This window comes from Phascolarctos cinereus, unplaced genomic scaffold (genome assembly GCF_003287225.1).
Source record: "Phascolarctos cinereus isolate Bilbo 61053 unplaced genomic scaffold, phaCin_HiC Scaffold_5;HRSCAF=322, whole genome shotgun sequence".
Classification (NCBI taxonomy): Eukaryota; Metazoa; Chordata; class Mammalia; order Diprotodontia; family Phascolarctidae; genus Phascolarctos; species Phascolarctos cinereus.
In genome coordinates this window covers 79,784,509-79,807,679 of record NW_027555958.1, presented here as the reverse complement: position 1 = coordinate 79,807,679, position 23,171 = coordinate 79,784,509, and the positions used below count along the sequence as shown (strand labels likewise).

The 23,171-nt window shown below is 38.1% G+C and overlaps 1 protein-coding gene across 5 annotated transcripts in view; it reads left to right on the top strand.

Moving 5' to 3' along the window:
* ERMARD (ER membrane associated RNA degradation) overlaps window positions 1-23,171 on the top strand; it is an 83,598-nt gene that overhangs the window by 39,293 nt on the left and 21,134 nt on the right. For 4 of the 5 annotated variants that reach the window (XR_002321605.2, XR_002321603.2, XR_002321604.2 and 1 more), the window contains exons 17-18: window positions 7,826-8,210; window positions 21,292-21,549. The gene's annotated coding sequence lies outside the window, so the exon portion shown is untranslated. The remainder of the gene's footprint in view (window positions 1-7,825; window positions 8,211-21,291; window positions 21,550-23,171) is intronic. The other variant, XR_013486904.1, reaches the window with a different exon arrangement.

The window sequence follows — 23,171 nt, the reverse complement described above, 5'->3', positions numbered from 1 at the left end:
ATCTATGTAGCATATGCATAAGGTGTATCATTGGGTATGAACAGTTTGGTGGTGTTTGGGATATAGATTCAAATTGCTTTCCAGAATGATTGGACCAATCTAAAGCGTCACCAACAGTGATTAATGTCTCTGTCCTTCTATGTCCCCTTCAACAACTGTTATTTACCTTTTCTGTCATCTTTGCCGATCTGAAGGATGTGAGATGGAACCTTAGAGTTGTTTTAATTTTCACCTCTTTTAGTGATTTGGAACCTTTTTTTATGTGGTTATTGACACCTTGCATTTCTTCATTTGCTTAACAGTTTATTGGGGAATGTATTTTTCAAATATATTTGAATCGATCTTCTATATACATTAGATATTAGACCTTTATCAGAGAAGTATGCTGCACAATTTTTTTTCCTCGTTAACTATTTCCCTTCTATTTTTAACTTATTTTGTTGGTGCAAAAAGCTTTCAATTTTATACATTTACCATTGCCCAGTTTATCTCCTGTGAGCCTGTCCATCAATCCCTTGTTTTGTTTGAAAAAAGAAAGCTTTCCTGTCCATAGCTAAGAAATGTTATCTCCTTCCATGCTCCTATAATTTTTAAAAAATATTTCCTTTTCACTTATGTTTATTTTGGAACAAAATGAAGAAGAAAAAAACCTCTTGGTTTGGACTTTTCAACAGCACTTTTAGTGAAAGAATGGTGTTGTGGGAGTTCGTTTGTGGAGCCCTTGCCATAACCACATTACCATATTTCCAATGTGCATCTTGAGAATGTCTTTACGTTTTGTGGAATCATTCTGGATTATTTGATTATTTTACTGCGTTGGCAAATGATTATGGGCTTGAAGCAGAATGCAGTATCACAGGGCACCCACACAAAGATGGTACTATATCCTTATTAAATTGTTGCAACTCCTCACATGGGAGAAAATACATGATGAAATACACTGTTTGACTATCTTTCCAAGTATTGCAAGCCTGAAAACAGTCACATCCGAAAGAGGCAATTAGGGAGTCAGGAAATTGGTCTCACCTATACAGAAAGCTAGTTTTTGTTTCGTCTTGTTTTTAGCCAGCACATTGTTTATTTCCAAAATGACCCGGCTCAAATACACTTTCATCAAAATTGTAACATTGCATTAACATATATTAGACTCATAGCACTTGAACAGCAATGACCCATTGGTTGATGTCTCTGCCTCAAGTCTCTTCCTATTCTAGAAGAGTCGCTCAGATACCAAACTGCAGGTCTACATGTCATTGCCTCACCCAGTAACCACACTTTTCAATAAACTTCAGTGGTTTTCTTTTACTTCTAGTATCAAATATAAAATCCACTGTTTGGCTTTTAAAACTCTCCATTACCTGGCTTCCTCTTACCGTTCCAGTCTTCTCACACCTGACTCCCTTCAAGGTAAATGTAAATTGAGTGATATTGGCTTCCTTGCTGTTCCTTGCTGAGATAATCCATTTCTCATCTTCATTTTAAAAATAAATTTTTATGATGTCTTCTGTTTTTTTTTTTTTAACATCATCTTAGCTATCCTCAGGATCCCTCTCCCATCCCCTCCCAAAGAACCATCCCATATAACAAAAGGTATTTTTTAGACCATTAAAAAAAATCAACACAGCTGATAATTGCAATGTGTAACGCCTGGGGACCTCCCCAGGGTAGGTTGAGGGTGTCCTCTCATTTGTATTATGACTCATTCAAGTCATACTTGATCTTTATAATTTTATTACATTCACTTCTGATTTGTGTGTGTGTGCCGTTCTTTCCATTTACATTGCTATACATTTACATTGTGTACATTGTTATCTTGGATGTGCTTCACTATGCATCAGTTTATGTAGATATTTCCATACTTCTCTGTAATTCATCACATACATCATTTGTCATTCATTATATCTATGTACCACAATTTATTTAGCCATTCCCTAATTGATGAGAATCTACTTTGTTTCCAATTCTTTGCTGTGACAAAAAATACTGCTATAAATATTTTGGTATATATGGGGACTTTCTTCTTATCAATGACTTCCTTGGGATGTCAGCCCCAGTAATATCTGGCTCATAGAGTTTGGACATTTTAGTCATTTTATTTACCTAATTAATTGCTTTTCAAAATGATTGTGTGCCATTTTGTGCCTTCACTAACATCATACGACTCTTTTTCCCTACCCCTTCCAACATTGACTGGTGTCATTTTTTCTCATTTTGTCACAAATTTGCAAGGAGTGAGGTGAAACTCTAGGGTTATTTAAAAAAGCATTTCTCATTAGTGATTTGGAGCATTTTTTCATGTGGTTGTGAATACTTTGCAATTCTTTTTTAGAGACTGTTCAAATCCTTTGACCACATGTACTGTGGGAATAGTTGTGTGTGTGCATGCATGCACATTGTGTACATGTGTATATTTATTATTTAAGTATTATAGACACCAATCCCTTATCAGGGAAATTTGAATCAAAGATTTTTCCCCATTCAACTTCTTCCCCTCTTATCCTAGGTGCATTAATTTTGTCTGTGCAAAAGCTTTTCAGTTTCATGTAGTTAAAGTTTTCTCTTTTATCTTTTGTAATCAGCTGTCCCTCGATACATCTACCCATAGCCAAGAGATGTTTCCAGTTTTCACAGCAGTTTTTTATCAAATAAGTTTTTTTCCTGTGTAATTTGTTTTCAGTTTTATTGAATACTAAGTTCCATTGTTTCTTATTCTCCTTTGTCTAATCTGTTCCATTAATCTGCCTCTATATACCGCATGATTTTGATGACTGCTGCTTTGTAATATGGTAAAGAACTCTTCTCAAAGCCTCTGTTTAAAGAGGACTCCTAGGCTAGCCAGCTCTTTAGCTGCACCTCTTGGACTGGTATCCACCATGATCATGCCTCAAGAATACCTCATCACAAGGAAACTTATCCTGACTTGTTATACCAGTTAAATAAATGGCTTACTGTTCCAGTGTAATATGTCATTTATGATAGATGCATTATACCACATATACAATAATTAAATATTTGTTATATATACTAATATATGCATATAGACTTCAGCCTCAAGCCCATAGCATCATGATAAAGACCTTGAATTTTTGTAATCAGCCTATTACAGTAATAAAACTGTTCTCTCTTCATCTTCTGCAGCATATCCTGGTCCATAAGTTGGAATAATGTGGCAGTCCTTTTGCTTATGCTCATTATGAATACATAGATATTGCCTCCATTTAAATTGAGCTGCCTGACCAACCAATTCTTCATTTCCTACCAGCTCTATTCCTTGGACTAGGCTCCACCATGATCATGCCTCCAGGATCCTTATCACCAGGAAACTCATCATCCCGAGAGTTTGTATCAGATTTCATAATCTCACCTTATCTGTACCCACAGCTCCCTCTGCTCCTCTAACTGGAATGTTAGAGGGCAAAGTACTCACACCTAAGTATCTGCTACCCTTCTGATTAGAAGACTGAGCGGAAAAAAAAAATCTGTCCACAGCCTCCATTTAAAGTCAACTTTAAGTCCAGCCAACTCTTCATTTCTCACCAGCTGCACCTTGAACTGGACTCCACCTTGATCCTGACCCTAAGAGAAATAACTCATTCCCAGGAAACTTGACATTCTGAAATATTACATCAGTGTAGTAAGTGACTCAGGGCAGCTAGGTGGCACAGTGAATAGTGCCAGACCTGGAGTCAAGATTTATTTTCCTGAGTTCAAATCTAGACTCAGACACTTACTAGCTGTGTAACCTTGGGAAAATCACTTAACTGTGTTTCCCTCAGTTTCTTCATCTGTAAAATGAGCTGGAGAAGATAATAGCAAACCTCTCTGGTATCTTTGCCAAGAAAGCCACAAATAGGGTCACAAAGAGTCAGACACAACTGAAAAACGACTGAACAACAAATAAACAGCTTTTCGCTCCTGTGTAATATATCCTTTATTATGAATGCCTATAGCTCATCTTGGGAATGTCTCATCCTGCAGAATTGACAACCCTGGTACTCACACCTTATCACCACCCTTTGCCCCTCTAACTAGAGAGTGAAGCCATGAACTCCATAGCCTCCATTTAAGGAGGAGGCTTAGGGCAGAAATCTCATTTCCAACCTGGCTGCACTAGTTTGGGACCTCTCTGACCTTTTCACCATTCCTTCTATTTCGGGAACTGCCCCCTCTCCCACTTTTCAGCTTCCTTTTTAATGTCGTCTTCCTTCTTTAGATTTTAAGGTCCTTGAAGGCAGAGACTGTCTTTCTCTTTTTTTTATTTGTATCTCTGGCACTTAGCACAGTGTGTGGCAAATAGTAGGCACTTAATGTTTATTGACCTGACTTGTTGATATGCCAGGGAACTCAGACAGAGAATGGAGCTTTTTTTTTTTTATTTTATGACTTTAGTTAAGATAAGCCGCAACCTGTGAGCCATTTCTGGCTTCCCCGAGATCTCATGATGCTACTACATGCTAGGATGTGGTGTGGTGGTGGGAAAATCCAATGAGTTTGAAGTCAGAAGATATGGCTTTGAGTCCTAGCTCTTCCTCCACTGAGTGGAACTGTATCCCTCAATTTCCTAGTCAATGTAACAGATAATAATGCTTGCACTGCATACCTCCTGGGGGTGCTATAAGAATCAAATGAGATGTGTATAAATCACTTAGCAAAACATCATAAATTATGCAAATGTCAGCAACTATTTTTACTGTAGGTGAAAGAGCATTGATTTTCTTTGGTATTCTTTGTGAGCAGTTTTTGCAGTTATTCTCAAGCACCACTTGGTGGCAGTGTTTGTTAACGCTATGAAGTAGAGATGTGCTGACTCCTGGGTTCTTCAGTCATTCATCATACATGAGAGGCTGCAAAGAAATGAATGAAAGCCTCTCATTTACTCTGATTAGCATAAAAATCTACTGTATGGGAATGAACTGTAGTTTAATCATCACTTCAGATAAGATGTGTTCTTTTCCCTTTCCCCTGGCCACTAGTGAATCGAACCAAAGCTTTGCTAGAATGATGCAAAATCAATTATTGGCTGGAGTTTGCCAAATAGAAATGCATGAAAATTACCTGTTAGAGGCTAAATAGGGACCATAGATTTCTTGGCTTGTATTTTCACTTGATTTCTCTGAGCTTTGGGGAAGAAAAGTGCAAATACATCATTATAATTTCAATCTGTGGCCGCGTAGTAAGAAGAGAAATTCTTGTCTTGAAAAGGAATAGCATGGGTTAATGACTGTAATAAGAACAAGAAAGGAGGCTATAAGATGGTCATTAATCAGATCTCTATCTTCAGAAAAAATTAATCTCAGTATCACAGAGAATGCATTGCATAAAAAATCCTTTGTTTAAAGAACTGTGATTGATTTGCTGCAAATGGGGAATGTGCCGGGCATATATTTGCTATGGAAATTATCTCATCACAACTCATCTTTATTGCTAAGCAGAGACTAGACTCACACCTCAGCATTACCATAAATCTGCCCATGCTACTTGCAGGTGCCATTGATCCCATGGTGCAGTAAGGCACTGCCTGCAACGTGAATATGTAAAGGCTTATTCATACCATCTTTTTTTAAGGGACAACAAAGGAAATTCTCAATATAGATCAAAAAGGTGTGGTGATTGTATGGCTAATAGCCCCACCAAGAAGTTTCAGTAAAGCCAGATCAGTTTTGGTCATGCTATTAGTGAACCTAAGCCATAAGACCAAGTGCCTCTGAATTATGGACAAGGCCCCAGGGCAGGGCTCAGCAAAGTAATGTTCTCACTGCTGCCTCTTTTTGCATGGCCCCATCAGCTGAGGACAGTTTACATTGTTAAATACAATCCAACTTGATTTAAAAATGTAAAAACCATGCTTAGCTGGCTGGCCGTCCAAAAACAGGCAGTGGGCCAGATTTGGACCGCAGTCTATTGGCTGACCTCTGCTCTCAGGTAATCTTGCTATACAGAATCAACTTGGGCTGTGGCTCTACACTGTCTATTCTCAAATATTGAACTCTTCAGAGTGGTAGATTTGATTAATACTTGGAACTCATTTGCAAAATGCTTTAGTTCCTTTCAAAAAAGAATATTTTTTAATATATCCCTCTAAGGTAATCACACACAAAAATCCAAATGGATGAGAAAGCATATTTTTAAAAAATCCAAGCATATATACATATAATTTAAACTTTATTAAATTATTATTTAAATTATTAAATACCACCATTACATACAAACTCCTTTCTAGAGTGTTTGTGATCATTAATTGGTTGTCTCTGAAGACATTCCCGCAGAGACAATATTATTAACTCCATTTTGTGTATGAAGAAACTAAGACATGGAAAAACCTAAGAAATTTATCGCATTGTAAGTAAAAAAGTAGATTTCAGGAATGTAAATTCACCATTTCATGGGATTCTCCCCTCCTCCCCCACCCCAGTCATTTCCTACTAGAAAGTAACAAAGCATGACCCACTAAGAAGGCTTTTTTCCCAGGGCCAAGGCACATATTCCTTATGACGCTACATATGAAAGGCTCAGCAGCAGGTTGGTTGCAGGGTGATGAAATCTGTGAGCCACAGCAACTTTCACAGACCTTCCACTAAGTCTTAGAGCAGTTGCAATTTGTGTGGGTGGAAGAAGTGCCCACACTGAGGATATGGGAAGCATGGGAGATAGGACAGTTCTTGGAAAGTATGGTGGCCTTGGAGATAGAAGACAAGCATTCAAATCTCACTTCTGTCATTCTCTATGTGACCTTAGATAAGTCACTTAATCTAATCTCTCTGGGCCTCAATTTTCCTTCTCTATAATATGAGGGGGCTAGATTAGGTCTTTTTCAGGACTGAAGTGATGATTTTATGAAATTATAGATAATTAAATTCTATTAAATTACAGATCCAAGGGCAACTGCTTAAGGGAGAATGTCTAAGACATGACAGAAGACACAAGTAGAGGAAACTGCCCATAATATGGATACCAAACATTAATGCCAAATGTTAATGATGGCCCTTTAATTCACCTAATATTTGGAAGCACCATTTTGAAAGCATTTCAGCATCACTACGCCCCCACGTGGACATAAATTCAAATGGCCCACTTTATCTAGCTGTCCATCCTGGCCATCTTTCCATCTGTCCTGCTGTTGTACCCTCTGGATCATTGGACCTCAAAATATCATCCTTTCAGGCACTTTGTCCATTCATCCTTGAACCCCCTTCCTAGGACTGTGCTATTCTAATTGGTGAGTCTGTGGACCCACACTCAACATAATATCCATTGTGTGTAGTCAGCCACAGACTTGCTTCTCCACCCTCACCATTTTCTTTTCATCGACCTTGTTGCTAAACAAGATTCTCCCTTCCCCTTCTCCTTTCTTTTGCTTTGGAAATAATCAGATTAATTCTGTCATTATGGGAAAGGTTATGCCAATCAACTCCTAAGGCTGTGCCAAATCTATGCCTTCCCAGACCAACACATCCTTCTTTGGCCACCATTCTCCTATACGTGTTACCTCCCTGGGTTAGAATTTGTAGAGAAAATGGTTAGGGGAACTCCCTAATATGCTGGACTGGGACACCTCCCACGGAATTAGGAAAGTGCTCTAGCCCTTGCTAAAGAACAGTCATAACCAGTGGCTCCTTCTTAGTCCCTTGGTCCCCATAACCGGGGTTTTGTGTTGAAAAGGATTGGCAACTATGCAAAGAAAGACTGTTCACTCAGTAGGCTATGTGAGGGACAGAAGAGAAAAGCTCCTTCCTCTTTTGATCATGCTGCTTAGAATTCAGTCAGCCTTTCCCTTTCCCTACCAACAACAGAGGAAGATAATTTTTCTCTCTCTCACCCTCCACAGCAATGGTTGCTGCAACGCAAGTACATGACAGCGAGAACGTGTGCTTGCCTTGGTCATCCTGACACTGGGCCCCAAGTCCCTGGAGGCTTCTCCTGTGCTGTGGTTCTTTCTCTTCACACAACTGACTAAGCAATGATCTTGAGACGTAGACATATCCAGCCTTGGCAGTTTCATGTGAGTTTTCAGAGTTACTAGGCTCCTGATTCAGTGCAGGCAGCTTACTGGGAGGTGCATCCTATGGCTACATGAATTTTGGAGGAAGATGACCACTGTCAGAAACATGGAAGTTGTTGCAATGGAAAGGATTAAGAAAACCCAAGCCATATTCTGGCTGGCCAGCAGATCACGTGCTCAATCTCTCAGACAATTAATGTCTGAGCTTAAGGTAAAATGTCTATTTATCAGTCAGGATGCATTATTGTTTCACATTTTAAATATTGGTTGACGTGTATTTATGTTTTTATGTTTTAAGCACTTCATTTGTGATGGAGGAAATAAATAGCTGTCCTATACCTGATACTTATTTTATACATTAAGAACTTTTCTAGAAGGGTAAGCTTCATTAGGGGAAGGACTGATTTACTTATGTATTTTTATCCCCAGTGCTCATCACAGTGCTTGGCACATAGTAAGTGCCTACTAAAGACTTTGTCATTCATCCATTTATTTCTGCTTCATGGCCTAGTTAATTTAAGTGCTCCGTATAAGAGTGACCAGGAAACACTTGCTTTCTCTGTGATAAAGTATTAGTGCTGTGTTTTTGCTCATTTGAATGGTCAAATAATAAAAGAGTCTGTCTGTCACATGGACAAGAGGGGCTATCCATTGCCATTTTGATGTGTTTTAGGGATGTCAGTCATTAGAAAAAGCTCTACTTCCTGCTGTTTGACCACCTATTATTTCTGTCTCTATGGACTTACTTTTTGTCTAGTAAAATAACATAACATCTGGTCTGGAAAAGCAGGGCAAGTTGTTAGAGCATTTGAGAGTTAAAACTTTCTCTATTCCCCTCAGTTCAGTCAATCAACAAACATTTATTGAGTTCTTCACGTGTATAAACTTGAAATCTTTGGGTCATAAAAAGCAACATAGAATAAGGTCTCTGTCCTCAAGAAACTTAGGATCCAGATGAAGGTACAAGATGCATTACATATAATAACTCACATTTCTATGGCACCTGAAGGTTTGCAAGACACTTTACCCATTGTAATCTTTAATCCTTACAAAAGCCCAGTACAATAGGGCACAGGATCATAGGTTTAGAACTTGAAAGGACCTCAAAGACTGTCTAGTCTAGTCTAGCCTGTTTCCAAATGGGGAAATTGAGGCTTAGGAAGGTTAAGTGATTTTCCCACAGTCACACAGACAGCAAGAGTAAGAGTTGAAGCAAAGTCTTTTGACTTCAGAGCCAGCAATCTTTTCACTATAACTAAGACTCCTGTTTAAATCTCTAATTTAAAAATGAGGCTCAAGAGCTTAACTGACTTGCCCAGGGTCCAATGTCTGAAGCAGGATTTGAACACAACTCTTCCTGATTCCCAATTTAGTATTCTATCCACTACACTATGTTATCTCTTATATGAGAGGACAGATAATTAACAGTAGAAGGCAATGAGTGAAAAGTGCTAAAGGAGTAGTTCCAATAGTAGGTGCCAACTGTATGGAGAAGAGTGAGAGACCACTATACGTTGGGGTGGTCAGGAAAAGCTTCAGAGTTGACTGTAGAGTGGGGGAGGGTGAGGCTGGGGAAGGGATTTCCAGGTGGGCAGGATAGCCTGAGCAAAAGCAAAAAGGCTGAAATTTGTAAGATGTGACCTGAACAGAGTGAATAATTGGTCAGTGTGTTTGGAGCAGGTTTGAGTAAGAGAGACAAGCCTTCAATGATAAGTTGCCTTTATATTCTAGATGGCTATGAATGTCAGGTCATAGCATTTAGACTTTATTCTGTAGATAAAAGGAAGCCACTGAATATTTTCCAAAGGGAGAGAAGCATTGCCATAAAAATTTGGCTTTAGGGAAATATTAATTCTATGTTGATACATGAGATGAACTGGAGAAAAGTGAGCCTGGAGGCAGAGAGACCATCTAGGAAACCCCAACCTATGTTACTGTTGGTAGCAGCCAGAAAACTGGTGGGAGCAATGGAAGTAATAGACAAAAAACAAGAGACACGTCTGTGCTCTTTCCTCTGGGCTGTGGTAGTTTCTTAATTGATCATGGCCTTGACATGGCTCTGGTTAAGATCTTGCTTTATCACATATAAAAGGCCAAGGTCACCCACTGCATCCTGGGCCATCGCCAGCCATTCTGAGCTTTGTCTTGACCGTGGACATTGATAACTCTGAAGGGGACAGTGAGGCTGATAACCTTATGCAGCTCTGCCAGGCTTAAATCCAATTCACCTGCAAGTCAAGACATCATCCTTGCGATGTCGTTGATCTCTTCAACAACGAATGGCAAACAACAACAACAAACATCGCATAGATGATTCTTCTCTGAACTCATCCTTTCTTTTCTATATGTGTCCTCTCATACCTTTACTACCTTAAAGCCTGGGGAAGCCAGCCAACCCTAGTTTATTTTCCTTTTGTACAAAGAGGATTAATCTTCAAATATTTATTTGCCAGAGAAGAGCTGTATGTTGACTCTTTTTCTTCTCTGATCCTACCCATCATCTCTTCTCATTGAAATTCAGGACTGGGTTAATTGTTAAAGTGTCTTCAAATCACTAGGAATCCTATTTATTGTGTAAATATTGTTTATACAAGATATGCAGCTGTTATGATTCAATATCAAGGAAAGTAAAACAACAAGAAGGTGTAAAAATCACTGTAGAATTTTCTGGGACCGAGACAAGCTGAGTGAGGTGTAACATCTAACAGGGAGAGTTTAGGCAGGGAAACAAATGGCAGTAATTTTACCTCTTCTAAAATGTAGTCTGGCTCCAAGTGGTTGCCTGAAATACTCAATATCGCATCACTGGGCCGTTTTCCTCTTGCTCGTCTCCCTTTCCCCGGGTTTTATAGCCTATTTCATCATGGTAGTTGGGTGCCTCCACTCTTTTATCTTCTCTTCCTCTTCTTTCCCCTCCCCCAATGAATAGCACTTGAGCATCCACATCCAAAGTGCTGGGCAAGGTTTACTTGAACCCTGGCAAATTCTCACTGCCATCTACACATGCCAAGACAGCAAGTGTGAAATGGTCTGACATCAGAGTCAGAACGCTGCAGCAACTTGGTCCAGGAAATTTGCAGACTTCCAGGACTCTATAAGAATTTCCTGACGGATTGTTTTTTGTTATGAATCAGATAAGTCACTTAAACTAGTCTGTAAGGTAGGGGGAATGGAATATACTTGAATATTCTAGGAGTGTTGTGAGAGAAGCATTTTGCTAACTTTTAAAAATGCCATATGCAATTGCGTTAGTAGTATTTTCTCCATGGAATGATATATTTAAAAAATGGGAGGGATAGAATTTGAAACTCAAAACTTAAAAAAAATATATTAAAAATTATTTTAACATGTATTGGGGAAAAGCATATATATATATATATATATATTCGTATGTAATATATTATACATCCACATGCATATTTTGAAAATGCTGTATTGAGGAGGGAAGGGAAGGGAATAAGCATTTATATGATGCCTACTATTTGCCAGGTACATTGCTAGGCACTTTTTACAAGTATTATCTGATTTTATCCTCTCAACAACCCTGGATGTTAGGTGCTATTATTATCTCCATTTTACAGTTGAAGAAATGGAGATAAACAGAGGTTAAGCGACTTACCCAGAATTACAAAGCTAGTAAGTATCTATGGTTGGATTTGAACTCAGGTCTTCCTGACTCTAAGCCTAGGACTCTATCCATTTCACCACCTAGCAGCTTCAGGAAGCATTAGGGTATTAATCTGGAGCTGGGAGGGGACCACAGAGACTATCTAGTTGAAATCTTTAATTTTATAGATGAGAAAACTGAAGTTCAGAGATTTACCTAAAGTCAGGGAGGTAATAAGCATCAGAAGCAGAATTTGTACCTAGGTCCTTTGACTTTAGAGTCAAAACTCTTTATATTGTAGCATGCTTTTGCACACACACACATGCATGTGTGTATCTATGTATATGTATCTATATATATGTATATTTACATGTTGTGTGTGTGTATACACCTATATACATACACACATCCCTATACCCATATATCCTCAATAGAAGGTAGGTTTCTTGAAGACAGAGACTGTTTTCAATTCTGTGTCTCAGGTACCTAATATTGGCCATTTAGCCTAATACCCTACTTTTACAGTGAAGGAAACTGAGGCTCAGGGAGATTATGTGACATGCCCTATGTCTGATAATAAGTCTGAGAAGTAGATTTTGAACCCTACGTGTTAAAGGTGAAATTTGAACTCAGGTCAATGGATTCCAAAGGTAAAGGTGAAATCTGAACTCAGGTCAATGGATTCCAAAGGTAGTGTTTTTAGTAAGGGACTATGCTGCCTCCCTTGGGTTTCATTCCCAAATGTTTGTGAGCCTATGAACAATACAAGCTACATGGGCACAGTCTAGATACCACCTAGAATTGGTAGAGCTAAGAACAGATTAGTACAAATAATGAATCCCATGAACTGAGGTGGTTGCATTATTAAAATTCAAACTGCATATTTGTATTGGGCTGGAACCAATTATCATTATTTAACATAGAATCATAACTTCAAATAGTGCAAATTCAAATAATATGGGCCACTCCACAGGATTCATTATTCATACTAATAAAGGACTTAGCTTTAGAAAAATACCTAACTTCCTCCAGAAAATCATTCCATTATATGGAACAATTGATTTGTTATTTTATGTTGTCTTTGTATGGAAAAGGTAATTTGAAGATACTTGGGTTATGGCCAGCTATGGTATTCCAAGGTACTTACTTGTGGCATTTTGGTTGTGTTACTAAACAACAGAGGGCATTACCAGGCAAGGTAATTATAAAAATCAAACAGGTATACAGGAAAAAGGAAGTAGTGCTATCTAGTAGTGTACTTTGTAGTAGTATACATTATTCCTAATGTCCTAATTCTGGCTTAGTTGTCAATAATAATATAATCTTTAAATTATATCTTTTCTTCATAGAAAGTCCAAGAGATTATATTTCTTTGGTTGTGTCTACACAATGCCGAAACAAATGGTCAGCTCAGAAAAAAATGAGTCAAGCTAATTGTTTCACATCATGTAGACAAAACAAATTGCAGAATAACTGAAAATTACACTTTGTAATCTGTTGTTTTGGCTCTGCTGCGGACAGACTTTATGAGGAATGCCTGGGCAGTTATTATGTTCCCTCTCCAATACTCTTCTGCTTCTTAAATGGCAAAGTGAGGTTCAGAGAAGTAACACAGCATAGCCAACATTGCACAGTGGCCTTTCACAACCCAGCCCCCACCCACTTTTCCAGCCTCATAATACATTCCTCCCCTTCCAACATTCTCTGATCCAGCCAAACTGGCCTTCTTGCTGTTCCTCATATGTGACAATCAGTCTCTAGTCTCCATATCTTTCCAGTGCCAGATCCTTTTCCTGGCCCCCACAATGCCTCACTGTCACCTTTATTCTGTATGTCAATAGACAGATAGATATAGGTAAATATAAATCTCTCTCTCTCTCTCTCTCTCTCTCTCTCTCTCTCTCTCTCTCTCTCTCTCTCTCTCATTGTTGTTATTCAGTCATGTCTAACTCTTCATGACTCCATTTGGGATTTTTTTGGCAAAGATACTGGAGTGGTTTGCCATTTCCTTATTCAGCTCATGAAGAAACTGAGGCAAACAGGTTAAGTAACTCACCCAAGGTCACACAGTGTCTTAGGACAGATTTGAACTCAGGTCTTCCTAGTACTCTATCCACTTCACCACCTACTTGCAAATTCATACATGTGCATATGTGTGTATGTATATGCACACATGTGTGTATACTCATACAACACAACGTGTACATGCACTACAGTACATATAGACATGTACTTGCATATGCACATACATAGACATAGACATAGACAGTCTTCTCTGACAGAATGTAAGCTTCTTGAAAGCACGGACTATTTTCATGTTCTCTTTGTATTCCCAGTGCCTTACACATAGCAGGTGATTAATAAAATGTTTGTTGCTTGATTAGGATAAACTCTCCATTAATTTGTCTACCCAATCTCGTTTCACACTCCTTCCTATCACCTGCTTTGGCTTGTAGACTTTGGGGAGGTAGACTATCTTTTATTCTCTTTTCCCACGTTGTACTGCCCGGTCAGTATTTAATAAAAAGTTGCATAGATATATTTTATTTTTACATGACAGTCATCTCTCCTTTCTCCCCTCCCCGAATGTTACTTTGTAGCAAAGAGAGTTCAATTAAACCAATTGCCCTAGTGACTACAATTGGCAGCATAAGTAGCATTTTATACCCATAGTTCCCCACCTTTCTAATGAAAGGAAAGACATAGATCTCTTTTTTTTTTGTCCTGAGAGCCAAGATCATTCATTATAATTACACAGTATTTGGCTTCACTTTATTGTTCATTTTATTTACATTATTATAATTATTGTACATATTGTTGCCCTCTCTGAGTCAGTTCATAAAAGTCTTCTTATGTTTATTTAAATTCTTCATATTTATCTGTTCATTTGTATAATCAACCCCCCATGTCTAGAACATAATATTTTCTCATCTTTCCTTACTGAACTAATTTTCTTCCTTTAAGACACATCTCAGGCACCACCTCTATGAAGGTCTTTCTTAATCCCTTCCACCTGAGAATAATCTCTCCCACCTCCAGTATTTTGTCTGAATTTTTCCTTTACTCCTCTCAATTCAACCCTGTTTCACCCTTATTTTTATACAAGTTGTATTTCCCCTATTAGATTTTAAGTTCCTTTTGATCAAGATCCATGTTGTTCTTCATTTTTGTATCATCAAAACTTAAGGCAGCATCTTGCACATTTTAGAAGCACAAATGATATTTATTGGATTGAATTTATCTTAATGAACCTTATGGCTTCATATACCCATAATTATTACTTAAGCCATGACTGTAAGGGCAGGTGTATATAAATCCCACAAAAATTCCTGGGTGCTCACCTCTAGTAATTTTTATTCCTTGATTTCAGAGGGATTTGCATGCACAGGTTAACAATTTTAGTGGTTATTTTACATTTTAATTATCACCACCATAATCATCAAGAAAACATTTAGTAAGAAAGGGTCTACATTTACAGCTAGTGTGTGTGTATGTATATGTGTATATGTATATTATATATGTATATTATATATGTATATATACACACATATATCTTAAATATAAATATACACACAAATACATATACACACATAAATATATACATACATATATGTATATTTACATGTAAACATATACATACATGTATATTTACATTTTATATATTTATATATATATATTTTTTTTCCCCTTCATTTGTCCTATGATCTAGGAGGAGGAAAAAAAGGGGAAAGGGCTAGGCAAGTGCTTATATTTTCATCTCATTTTGCATACATTCTCATGCTTGATCTTCACTATTACAAATATTATTATTTCCATTTTACAGAGGAGAAAACTGTGACCCAGTTCAGTGACTGTGACTTGCCCAAGATCTCACAGCTTGTAGATTGCAGAATGCAGGTCTCCTCACTCCAACCATTAGAATAAATGACTAACCAATTTATGTAAATCCATTTGAAATCAGGAAATAAAATTGACTGGATAAAACAAGGGTTATTTGGAATCACCTCAGCAAGAGGCTGGAATAAAGGAGCAGAGAAGATGTAGTTTGCTTGGGTTTTTGTTTATGAGATCATTGAAGCTATCCTAGGAAACCACATCTATTTCCCCATTAAAGCGCTCTAACCTTCAGGTATTAGTGTACATCTGTCTTGGTCTTAAAAAAGGCAATGTGGTCACTGGAAAATTCAGTGACTTTGGAATGGAGGACAGCAATTCAAATCTTTCCTCTTCTGTGTATTATCTGAGGCATGTTAGGCAAGCCACTTTACTCCCTGAGCCTCAGCCTCAGTTTCCTTATCTGTAAAATTCAGGGGTTGGACTAGAGATGGCTTTGCAGGTCTCCCTCCTAGCCCTAAATCTATGATCCTTTGATGCTTATGTCTGTTTTAGGTTTTAAGCCACAACCGGGCAGATTATTTCTGCTTATCTTGCTTTCAATGGCACCCAAGATAGCACTTAGTAAACATCATTCATTAAACAAGATTGATGGAGTCCTGACTGTGTGCATAATACTACCTGTGTGATAGTGAGATTACGTCTTTGGGCTTCAGTTTCCTCAACTGTAAGATGAGTATTTTGAACGAATTAGGTTATCTCTAAGTGTCCCTTCCAATTCTCAGTCGTGTAAACCTATGGAATGTAAAGAAGATGGCTCTACTACAGGTAGCTGTGTGGCTCAGTAGATAGAGTTCTGGGTCTGGAGTCAAGAAGACTCCTCTTCCTGGGTTCAAATCTGCCCTCAGACACTTACTATGTGACCCTGAGCAAGTCACTTAACCCTGTTGGCCTCAGTTTCCTCATCTGTAAAATGAGTTGGAGAAGGAAATGGCAAACTACTCCAGTATCTTTGCCAAGAAAACTCCAAATGGGGTCATGAAGAATAGGAAACAACTGAAAAATGAATCAACAACAAGGGAGATTGATCTGGAACAGATGGTTACTAACACCTGAAATTTATAGGGCAATTTAAGGTTTATAAAACACTTTGTATAAATGATTTCATTTGAGCCTCATAAGAACTCTGTGAAGTAGCTATTATTATCCCCATTTGACAGGTAAAGAAACTGAGGCTTAGACCAATTATGTTACTTGCCCAAGTCAGTCATAGCATTTAAATCCCAGTCCTTCCTGACTCCAGATCCAGCACTGTTTTACACAGTGCCACACTACCTCTCTATTTTTTTTTAATTTTTCTTTGTATTCCCAGGACTTAACACAATGTGTAGTACCTAGTAAATGATTAATAAATGCTTGTTAATTGGTAATGGAAATGGAGGCAGTGTGGTCTAATGGGTAGAACAGTGGGCTTGGAATCAGGAAGACCTGTGTTCAGATCTTTGCTAATATACTCACTAGCTATGTGACCCTGGACAAATCACTTCACTCTCAGCCTCAGTTTCATCATCTGTAGAATGGGGAGCACCTCCCTCACAATGTTGTCATGAAGATGATATAATGTGTATAAAGCATTTTTGCAAAACTTAAAGTACTTATAAATGCCAGATATTATTATTATTATGGAGGAGGAAAAGTTCAACTGTAGTCTACTTCGAGAGACATAATTTTGTAAAAATGATTAATGCAATTGACATGATGTACTTATGTCAACATGGACTCTGATCAAACATTTTTCTATGTGGAAGCCACTGGATGCCTTGCCCTCTCTCTGTTTCTCTGCCTTTGTTTCTGTCTCTTTTTCTCTTTCTCTGTCTGTCTCACTGTCTGCCTCTGACTCTCTCTGTCTCTGTCTCTCTTTCTCTGTCATTCTGTCTGTCTCTGTCTCTCTTTTTAAAAAGGTTTGACAGTGAGATACAGAAAGGTGAAGGAAGGGGGAAAAGGTGGTGATGGAGGGACATTAAGAGGATGAAAAAGCAAATTCATTTCACTTCTTAAAGTAATATTATTTCTCAAACAAATTTGTCAACTCTCCTATCAATCCTACTGCATCATATTATGATTTTGTTAGTGATAGGAGACCAAGTGTAGGAAAAAAAATGTGTAGGTATCCTTTAGGCATTGAGCAGATATTTGCCATGAAAAGGAAATAATCTTAAGCCTTCCTTGGAAAACAAAAACCTCTCTCTCCTGGGGCCCCAGTGGAGGAATGAGGGAGGCAATCAATGTGTCCAGAAGTCATAAATCTGTAGTGTTACATCTGATCTTCAGTTTATGATATTACATGTTTCATGGAGATGTCTTTAATGGGTGCGCAAATGCTACCATTTAGAATATTTATTTGGCTCCTACCCCCATGTACCCAATGAAACTCATCATAAACACATCTCCTGGGAATGGAGAGGAGAAAAGGGAGCATGATCAAATTGATAGCTATTAAATTGTGCCTTTTATTTTTGGTCTCCCGTCAAAAAAAAAAAAAAAGACTGGGCAGAGACTTCTCTTCCTCCCCTCTGGTTATAACCCCTGGCAGTTGTGTGTGATGTGGTGGCTGCAGGATGCAGATGAGGCCCAGCACCTGCATTCCGCATCCAGCACTGCAACACAATTATCTTCCAGTTTGGAGTTAATTTCTGTTCAAACTAATCAATGGTTTCTTGACATCTGGAATTGTGCCATGGGATTTAAAGCTTTGACACCTACCATTTTTATAAAAGGAAAAAACACACCAACATAAAACAAAACCTCTATTATTAGAATGAGAAACCCTGGCCAATTAAACCTACTTTCTAGTCTTCACTTTTTCTGGCCCTAGAATTCTCCATAGCCCCAGCTCCCCCATCCCTCCTCCCACTCCATCACTCGTTTCTCCTTCTACATGTTTTAAGGTAGTTCATGTGTACACAGGCTGATCTGCTCAGTATAATGGAGTGCAGAAATAATGATAAAAATAAATGAAAAGACAATAAATACTCAATTTGCTGCTTAACAAGGAAATGATAACACAGAAGCTTCAGATTCCTTCCACTTTATTCACCCTTTCAAAATGAGATCTAGGCCTGTGAAACAAGCATAAATATCTTCTGGATAGAAACCTCCATGACTTAACAATTACATCTTTTATAGGACTTTCTCATGGAAATCTTGAAATGGTTTTGATATAAAATAGACTTAGGATATACCTCCGGTATGTAAAGGTAATAGGTTCTTTTTGCAAACAACTCCTTTTGACTGTTATAAATATCCAAATTGAATATAAAGTACATATGAGAAAAAATGCTATCTGCATCCAGAGAACTGATAAATAGATGTATAGAATAATTTTACATATATATTTGTATAATATATATTATAATATGCATTGTATCTAATTATAATATATATACTATATATTTGTATTAGATAGATAGATAGATAGATAGATAGATAGATAGATAGATAGATAGATAGATAGATAGATATAGATATATTTGTGTCTAATGGTAGCCATCTCTAGGGCTGGGGGGAAGGAAAGAAAAAAAGTAATTCACACGATAAATTTATTATGTATTTAAAAGGAATAGCAAGATGTACCTAATAGATTTGCAGTTTCAAGTGCAACCATCTTTTTATTATGCTAAGCTATGGAAATACTTGTTTTATTCCATAAATTAAAAATAAAATAAATAAAAATAAAGGTAACAGGGTCTGTGAAGACATAGCTTTTATTCATAGCACCACAGAAATATAGAATCAAAAGGCTGGGTAGAATGTAAAGAGTTAATTCAATCCACTATCCTCTTAACTAATTTCCAGGGAAGCTCTCTGAACTGCTCCATGGCTCAAGTTCTATTTGTAAAATGGGGATGAAAGATAAGAGTGGAAAAATCTTAGAGTAGGAAGAGATCTTAGCAGTCATTTACTTTAACTTCAGCCACAATATAGGAATCTGCTCTACAATATCCCTGACAGATGGCCACTCAGCTCCTGCTTGAACACTTCTAGTAGTAGGGAGCTCACTCCTTTGTGAGGAATTCCTTTCAACTGTTGGTCTCAATAAGCATGAATTCGTCTGGGCCAACAACAAGGAAACACCCCAGGCTTCTCAATATAGATGTTTGGCAGGAAGTAATGCAAACTTGGTGGAAGCCACATGTACCATGAAATAATAGACAATGGAATTGGCTGTCAGGGTGGACAGACTGAGATACTGTGAATGTTTGGAAATGTGGCAGAGGAGACCGATCCGAAATCAGTTCATCTGTGGCATGTTCTCAACTGCCACCCATTTACTCCTCCCCTTTTGGAATGGTACCTGTAAGTGGTGCCAGCCCTGCAGCCCCTTCTGGCATTGGTGATCTAGTTGACTGCCTTTCTCAGTCTTGCTGAGAGAAGTTATTACAGAGCAGGAACTTTGAATGAGTTCACAGCTGGGATGCTTGCACAGGACTATGTGAATGGTAGAACCAGGCATTCCCTCCTGAAATGTTTGAGATTCCTCTGCTGTCTGTTCTGTTGTGTGAATATGTTCATCTACCTTTAGAATACTCCATTTGGAGTTGATTCATGGAAGTTTCCAGGAGAACAGAGAATGCTGAGTAAGGTCCTTGATAGTGTCTAGTAAGAAGGAACAGAGGAACTACCTGAGTTGGTCAGGCCTGCAAAGCTGACAATGAAAACTAGCCCTGACTAGGTTAACTAGGCTTTTATCTAAGAAAGTGTGTGCAATGCTTTTTTTTGTTTGGGATTGCTTGTTTTGACTGTAGATAAGAGTGGGCTCTCAGAGAGTAAGATTCATGCCTAAGGATCAGCTAACACAGTTGGCCAATCAGTATCGGCGAGCCCACCTTGTGGCCCATTCAAAAGTTATTTCCAGTTCCTCCCACCTATACCCTAAAAAAACAAGTAGGTCTCCAATGGAGGGATCACTCACACTTGAACACACAAATACACAGAACTCTATAAAAAGCAGGACATATGTGAAAGGGACTGGACACCAAATGGACTGGGACTACTTTTCTTTGTTTTTTTTTTCTTTTTTTTTTTTTTTGGCTAGGCAATGGGGTTAAGTGACATTTCCAGGGTCACACAGCTAGTAAGTGTTATGTGTCTGAGGCTGCGTTTGAACTCAGGTCCTCCTGAATCCAGGGGCCAGTGTTCTATCCACCATGCCACCTAGCTGCCCCAGGGACTACTTTTCTGTCAGTATTCAGAGTAATATCCATGAAGAGATTCAAAGATCTGAGAGAGAAGTTAGGGGGTAACTGGTAAGAGCTACACTTCTCATAATAATGACATTTCACAATAATACTGATAGTACTTAGCATTTTAAAAGTGTTTTAAAGTTTGCAAAATTCTTTACATGTCATTTGATCTTCTTTTCACCGCTTTTGTTATGGTAGCTGGGTGATGATTTCTACTAGAAAAGCACTGTCCAGCTATAGTTACTGTAGCAGTGGAAAGTAACTCATTATTTAATTAATTATTTTATTTTTCTCCAGTTACAGTAACTTACTATTTCAAACTCATATGGCTCTTCAACTCCTTAAGCCCTAACACATCAGGACCATTGACAATCCTAGGCACCATCATTATGGTTCTGAGGTTCCTCCATTTCTATTCACTAGTATCAGTACTTAGGGGGAAGAGACATTAACATTCCAAATGGACAGTTCTAATTGTTAGGAAATTCTTCATTATGTTGAGCTGAACCTTGCTTCTTAGAAGCTTGCTCATAGTATGTCTTCCACAAGATAGCTCTCCAGGCATTTTCAGACAGGTGTCATGAATGCCTCGTTTTTCTCTTCTCTAGGCTAAGGATCTTCAATTCCAGCTGAAAGGTGCTTCCATTTTGTTATGTGAATTTTTTGGCAAATGAATCAGGCAGAAAAAAGGACATTTGTGTGTGGCACACTGATAAAATCAGCTTGAGAAGAAATATAGCCAACTCCTCAGATTAAAAAAAAGCTTGAAGACAGCCACGGACTGCTCTGAAAATTTCACAGAAAACTGACCCTCCAACAAAAATACTAAGAGGAAGGACCTATTTGAAAGCAGATCACCAACTGAGGTAAAGATGACTGCAGTGCATTGTGGCCCATCAATTCATTTAATATGACTGTTTTCAGAGTTTTGAAGGATATAGCCCATGAAGAATTCTTGGTCAGATCTAGGTTGAATTTATGGTTCCTGAAGTCCCTTTGAGCTCTGAAGTTCTTTGATTTCTTGATAGATTTAATCACAGAGATAATTTTGTCTCTCCTTTGATTATTTATATTAAGAGAAGCATTAAAAAGGAGACATGTTAGACAAAGACATTGGCCACTATCATGGCGGATATCACTCAAAGTATTCAAAAGGAAGAAAGATTCCCTTTAGCTTGTGGCCTTCTTACCCTGGAACATTCCTCTGTCCCTGTGGTCCCCTTCTGTTATTGGTGAGTTCCTCCCAAGGCTTCCATTTTGGGAAGGGGCCCAGGCCCACCAACTTTCACTCCTCTCCTGTCTTTACTTCTGATTCTTCAGACTTCATCTGCATGTCACAGTGTAGATGTCTTTCTCTTCTACCCCTTGCTTTACAGTTCCCTTCCAAGTATTGTCTTTCCCCATTAAAATAAAAGCTTTTTGATGGTAAGGATTGTCTTTATTTTTGCTTTTATTTGTACCTCCAGTGCCTGGCACATAGTAGTTTCTTTTTGATTTGACTTTAAAATGAAGATCAGACTCAATGGCCTCTCTGGTCCTTTCCACCACTAAATCCATGATCTTATGGTCATATGACCTAGTTGTTTGATTATATAATCATTTATACCCAACCATAAGGGAACTATAATTTAGAATACTGCAAGACAAGCATTTTTTTCCTCAGGCTGCATCTCCTTTAAGGGTCATGGCAGATGAGAAAATAGAGCTTTAAAAAGGGAACTAAATATATGAGAATTACTTAATTGCAAGAGTAAAAATAACATAAAGTGACTTTTACATAGCATTTTCAAAGTTTACAAAGTGCTTTACATATGAAAACCATCTGATCTTATGGAGAGTGATTATAGAACATGATAATCTTATTCATCTATCTATCTATCTGTCTGTCTATATTTGGGATGGCCTTATGATTTCATTGGCAGTTCCTGGTGAGATAACTCCATCTATCAATGTAGATTGGCACCTGATCCGAAATTTGTAGTTTTAAAGAATCATAGTCAATCTATTAGTCAATCTGAAAGCATTTATTAAGCAACTGCTATGTGCCAGGCACTGTGTGAGGCTCTGGGGATAAAGAGTTAGAAGTGAAACAGTTCCTGCTCTCAAGGAGCTGCCATTCTATCATAGCCAGGACATGTCAAAGGTAGAAGTTAAAGCCAAGTCTTCCTGCCTCCAAGGGAACTCTCTACCTGCTGTCAAACTGCTTTTGTTTAACAACACACTGGTACAACAGTAGCACTGGAATATTCAGTTAGCACCTTTCTTCTCAGGAAAGGCAGAGCACTTTACCATGTATATCTTAACCCTAGGGATGCTCAGCAAAGTGCTAGGATGGGAAACTTTAGTACTTTAGTACTTAAATGAAATGAAGGCTATTAAAAAATTATAAAAGTAATAAATATCAAAGGATTTGAGCCTGTGTGTCATAGGACCTGGTACATCTCCCAATTCTGACACTGTTTCCTCATGGGTAAAGTCCCTTCTACCA